Source organism: Rutidosis leptorrhynchoides, chromosome 7 (genome assembly GCF_046630445.1).
Source record: "Rutidosis leptorrhynchoides isolate AG116_Rl617_1_P2 chromosome 7, CSIRO_AGI_Rlap_v1, whole genome shotgun sequence".
NCBI lineage: Eukaryota > Viridiplantae > Streptophyta > Magnoliopsida > Asterales > Asteraceae > Rutidosis > Rutidosis leptorrhynchoides.
Genome location: NC_092339.1, coordinates 10969004 through 10975631, shown reverse-complemented (window position 1 = coordinate 10975631; position 6628 = coordinate 10969004).

Genomic DNA, 6628 nt, shown 5'->3' with positions numbered 1-6628 from the left:
TGTTAGGTACTTTGCTCGAAGCATTCGGGAGAAATTAATCACCACCGACGTGTTAAGGTGAGTGGAATAATTATATGCGTGCATATATGATGTATTTATTTGTGTAGTATGAGTTGTGAAGTGTCGACGTGTTAAGACACCACTTCTCACGTGGCGAGTGATGTGTCGACGTGTTAAGACACCACTCAGGAGTGAAGCATCGACGTGTTAAGATGCCACTTCGAGAGATGTAACGAGTGAAGTGTCGATGTGCTAAGACACCACTCGGGGTGAAGTGTTGACGTGTTAAGGCACCACCCGGGGTGAAGTATCGACGTGTTAAGATGCCACCCATGGGGTTAATGTACGACGTGTTAAGTGTACTAATGGTTGTTATGAACTCCGACGGTCCTTTAAATACCGTTCCCTCTTTCGATTGGTTAACCATGTTGTGTGTGGATTGTAGCATATTATATTGTTAGAACTATATGCTATTGTTATGCTAGCTCGTATGGTGGAAGGTTTAGTATTATACTTGTGATGGTATGATTATTTATATTGCTAGCATTTATGCGGTAAATGTGTAAGTGATTGCAAGTAAGTAGGTTGTATATGTAATCGTATAATTGTTGGATTAAAACTATCATTTTTTTGGATAGGACAAACTTGTATCACATTTATTAATGGCCTTCGTGCCTTTTTTAAACACTAAACTTGTTGTATGTTTTAACGAAACGTGTAGAATGGTTTACATTATTTAATTGGCGTGTAAATGTGTATTACTTTAAAAAAAATTATCGTATGTAATACGGGTTGGGTTGTTTGAAGTGGTATCAGAGCATGGTCTAAGGGAATTAGGCGACTTGAGATAGGTGCCTAGACTTAAACTTTATTGTGTGCGCGCTTTATGCGAGACTTGTAGGACTTCGGATCGGATCGGGAATTGTTAGTGCTTAAGTTTATGTGATCTAACTTTGCACTAATTGTTTTGTGTTGTAGTTGAAATCATCAAGCGAGATAGACGTTGTATTAACGAGTTAATGTGACGTGCTCGCGTAGCAATGACTAGCTACCATTGTTACGGGTGCAAATCGTGTCAAACGAGCGATGTACGACGATTGTTGAGCAAGATGGGGCGGTATGATGTATATGTGCATATATATGTGTCATGTCTTTTGTTTCGTTGTTTAATCTTTTCTGTTTTATAGAATGAAGATGAGAAACGGACACGACACCGAAAATGGGGGCACGAACGAGGACCTCGAATTCACGGCCAAAGTTGAGGCCATTTTGAAAAGTCATCATACGTCTTTCCTTGAAGATGTTAAGAAAATGTTTCTTGATACGATTGACGAGCAATTAGTCAACGTAGTAAAGGAGCAAGTCAAGGTTGTCCTTCAAGAGGATAACGTTGGAAGGCGTGACTTTTTCTACAAAAATTTCAAAGATGCTCAACCACCTACTTTTGAGGGCGAAAGAGACCCACTAAAGAGTGCCCAATGGATCTCTGATATGGAGGGGTCTTTTTGAACTTGTGAATGCCCGCTTGATAAAAAGACAAGGTATGGTTGTAGCATGTTGAGAGGTGATGCTAAATTGTGGTGGGATGTGAAAATCCAAGTTTATGGTGAAGAACAATGTATGGATTTTACTTGGGAAGAGTTTAAGGCGGAGTTTTTCCAAGAGTACCGAACTTCGGCCGATTTTACAAGGCTTAAGGACGAGTTGCGTTCCTTGAGGCAAGGGTCGATGGATTTGAACACTCTTAAATCCGTTTACTTGTCAAAAACTCAATTTTGCCCGGAGTATGCCGGGAATGATAAAATGTTAAAGGAAGACTTCTATCGAATCTTGAATGACAATTTTCAAGAGAAGATTAGTGTGAACGTGGTGAAGAGTTTTGATGAGTTGTTTGATATGGCCAAAGGGTTCGAGTCGCTCATCTTGAGAAAGAGTGGCTTTACCTTAGGCAAAAAGAAGTTTGAAGCCACTAGTCATTCGAACTTTTCTAACGAGAAGCACAAGAGGGGCTCAAAGAGTGTTGGTAGTGTGAAGAAGGGTGCTTCCGATGATTTTACTTATGCTTGCTACAATTGTGGGCAAAGGGGGCACATGGCTCGTGAGTGCTCGAAACCATCATCCACAACCAAGCTCACTTGTTTTAATTGTGGTAAAGAAGGGCACAAGAGGCCGGAGTGTCCCGACTTGCGGGGAGATCATGTTAAGAGGTTGGAGAAAGCGGCGGGTACGGCTAAGGGGCGAAATTATTTGATGACCAATGATGAGGCCAAGCATTCCAATGAAGTTGTCTTAGGTACTTTCATGGTTAACTCTAATCCGGCAAGGATATTATTTGATAGCGGTGCTAATTTGTCTTTTGTGTCGTCTCGATTTGTGTCTAAGCTTAACAAACCGCTAGCTAAGTTAAGTCATCCGGTAGAAGTTGAAATAGTGGATGGTAAGACGGTGCTAGGGGTTGATGTGTGTAAAGATTGTAATGTTGTGTTTGGCACCGAAACGTTTAAAATTGATCTCATTCCGATGACTTTGGGTGAGTTTGATATTGTTGTTGGTATGGATTGGCTCGATCGTTATAGAGCCGATATTGCATGCCATGATAAATTTATTCGTGTGAAGACCCCAAGTGGGGGAGAGTTGATTATTCACGGCGATAAGTAAAGAAGACTTGTGCCGATATGCACTTATGCACGGGCACGTCGTTTCCTTGTTAGTGGCGGCATGGCTTTTCTTGCCCATGTTGTTGATACTCGTGATGAGCCACCATCCATTCGTGAAATTTCGGTGGTTAATGAATTTGAAGACATTTTTTCGGATGAGTTACCAGGTGTTCTGGCGGAAAGACAAGTTGAATTTCACATTGAGTTGGTTCTGGGGGCTACTCCCATTGCTAAAAATCCTTATCGTTTAGCGCCGACGGAAATGCAAGAATTGTTAAATCAAACCCAAGAGTTTCTTGAAAAGGGTTTCATTCGACCGAGTTCCTCGCCATGGGGTGCTCCAGTTTTATTCGTGAAAAAGAAGGATGGTAGTATGCGGATGTGCATCGACTATCGGGAGTTGAACAAAGTGACGATCAAAAATTATTATCCATTGCCTCGGATTGACGATTTGTTTGACCAACTCCAAGGTGCAACGTATTTTTCTAATATTGACTTACGGTCTGGCTATCATCAAATGCGGGTCCGTGAGGAAGATATAGAGAAGACAGCTTTCCGAACTCATTACGGGCATTTTGAGTTTGTGGTTATGCCTTTTGGTCTTACGAATGCACCGGCGGCATTCATGGATCTCATGAACCGAGTATGCCAACCTATGTTAGACAAGTCGGTAATTGTGTTCATTGACGACATACTTGTTTATTCTAAGAGTATGAAGGAACATGAGCACCATTTGCGTGAAGTGTTGAAGACGTTACGCAAGGAGAAGTTGTATGCTAAGTTCTCCAAATGTGAATTTTGGCTAAGGGAAGTTCAATTCCTTGGACATATTGTGAATAAAGAAGGTATTCAAGTAGATCCGGGGAAGATAGAAACGGTGAAGAGCTAGGGAAAACCGCTTACGCCTATGGAAATTCGGAGTTTTCTCGGGTTGGCCGGTTATTATCGTCGGTTTATCCAAGACTTTTCTAAAATTGCTTCTCCTTTGACGAAGTTGATGAGAAAGAATGCTAGATTTAATTGGGAAAACGAGCAAGAGATCGCTTTTCAATTGTTAAAAGAGAAGTTGTGTCAAGCTCCAGTGTTAGTGTTGCCGGACGGTGTAGAAGACATGACGGTTTATTGTGATGCTTCATTAAATGGGCTCGGGTGTGTTCTAATGCAAAGAGGTAAAGCCATCGCTTACGCCTCTCGACAATTAAAGGAATACGAAAAGAGATACCCGACTCATGATCTTGAATTGGCGGCGGTGGTACATGCGTTGAAAATCTAGCGCCATTACTTGTATGGTGTCAAGTATACGATCTATTCGGATCTTAAGAGTTTGAAACATCTTTTCGATCAACGAGATTTGAATTATCGTCAACGTAGGTGGATGGATGTGGTAAAAGACTATGATTGTGAAATTTTATATTATCCGGGCAAGGCGAATGTGGTCGCGGATGCGTTAAGTCGAAAGAGTCAACATCCGGCAATACGAGTAGGATCGTTACGCATGATTATTACTAACGATTTCCTTGTAAAGCTTGGTGATATTCAAATTGAGGCTTTTGTAAACAACAAGCATGAGGAACAAATCGTGGGGCAAACGGAGTCTATTACTTTAGGATCGCATGGTTTGTTGTCTTTTCAAGGAAGAGTGTGGGTGTCTAAGATGGGTGAGTGCCGGTGGGTGCTACTTGATGAGGCACATAAGTCAAAGTATTCCATTCATCCGGGTGCGACAAAAATGTACCTTGATTTGATGAAAGAGTATTGGTGGCCCGGTATGAAACGTGATGTTGTTAAGTATGTTGAACAATGCATCACGTGTTTGCAAGTTAAAGCCGAACACCAAAAGCCGTATGGTAAGCTACAACCATTGGAAGTCCTGAAATGGAAATGGGAGCACATTACCATGGGCTTCATTACCAAGTTACCAAAGATGGCGAGAACCCAATATGATACGATTTGGGTGATAGTTGATCGATTGAAGAAGAGTGCTTTGTTTCTTCCCATCCGAGAAACGATATCATCGGAGACTTTATCCAAGTTGTTTACCAAGGAGGTGATATCGAGACATGGGGTTCCTATATCTATTGTTTCGGATGGAGATACTCGTTTCACTTCTCGGTTTTGGAATAAATTTCATGAAGATATGGGTACTCAATTGAAAATGAGCACGGCGTATCATCCTCAAACGGACGGTCAAACCGAATGTACGAATCAAACATTGGAGGATATGTTAAGGGCGTGTGTTATTGATTTCGGTGGTAGTTGGGATGAGCACTTACCATTGGTGGAATTCTCGTACAATAATAGTTACCACACTAATATTGGAATGCCACCTTATAAGATGCTTTATGGGCATAGGTGTCGAACTCCTATTTGTTGGGGTGAAGTGGGACAACGAGAAATCGAGAGTACCGATTTGGTCCTAGAGACGAATAGTAAGATTGAAATGATTCGGGCTCGACTTAAGGCGGCGCAAGATAGACAAAAATATTATGCCGATAAAGGTAGACGAATTATTGAATTTCAAGAAGGTGACATGGTGATGCTTAAGGTTTCTCCATGTAAAGGTGTCATTCGGTTTCGAAAGCGAGGAAAGTTAGCTCCTAGATTTATTGGTCCTTTCAAGGTTTTGGCACGTGTTGGTGAGGTTGCTTATAGACTAGAGTTGCCCGAAGAGCTTGCGGGGATTCATAATACGTTTTATGTTTCCCATCTCCGTAGGTGTCTTGCGGATGACTCGACTTGGGTGCCGTTAGATGAGATTACGTTGAATAACAAGCTAGAGTATACGGAAGAGCCTATTGTAATCCTTGATGAGATGGTTAAGATGTTGCGAAACAAGGAAGTTAGAACCTTCAAAGTGCAATGGTGACATCGAAAGGGTTCCGAGTTTACATGGGAATCCGAAGAGTTCGTTTTGGTTTATCTTCCGGCTTGTCATGCGGCTTGGATCGCGAGGACGCGCTCCGATTTAAGTGGAGGAGAGTTGTAACATCCCGTTTTCCTCGAATATGACTCAAGGTGCGTATTTAACCTCGTGTACATTTAATATTGCATCCATGATCATTTGTTTATAGTTTAAATGTTAGAAAATGTTGAAAATGGTGTGATCAGGCCTCCTGTCACGTCTGGGCACTATGTATCGCGTTTCAGCTCGTCGCAATACGCGACAGGTGAAGCTGGAATGCGACAGGTTAAAATCCTTTAACCTGTCCACTTTGTCGCATTCTGGTGAGGATTGTCGCGTTCTGGTTGTCGCGTAACGCGACAGGTTATCGCGAAACGCGACAGAGGTCGTTGTTTTACCTTTTTGTCCATTTTAAATGGAATCTTTTGGGGGTGTTTAGGTCTTTTCACTTATGTCCGGTTTTGGAGACTTAAAGGCTGGTTCAAGCTTATCCTAAAACATTAAACACTTTCTCAACCACATCCCATTCAATTTTAGAGAGAGAGAGAGAGCTAGGGTTTAGTGAGAGAAAGCTCATTTGGAGAAGAAGAAGACCGAATCTCGCTCGAACCCAAGTTCTAAAGTTGTTCATTGCATCTCTAGCTACACTTTGATAGTCTTGGTAAGTCTTAACTCTATGTTGTGAGTTTTAATTAGTTTATGCTAGAGGTTGGTTCATTTGGAACTTGTATGACCCATTTGGAGGTTAAATGGGTGGGTTTTGGGTTAGATTGATGAAAGTAAACCCTAATAGCCATAATCTAGGGTTTGGTCTCATGAATTGAGATTTGTAAGGGTTAATTGTGTTGTTAGGCATTAAAACACTTGTTTAATGTTGAAAGAGTTGTAAATGAGTCATGTTTGACTAAGTTTATAAGAGTAAGTGTTAAAATGGGTCAATTGGGTAATGTTGACCTAGTTTGGGTAAAATGAGTATGAAAAGACTCTAAATGGTGTTAGTTGATGATATTGGGCTAAAGTTACTAGCTTATAGTGATTTATAATGAGTCGTGGCCATTTATGGGCGGTT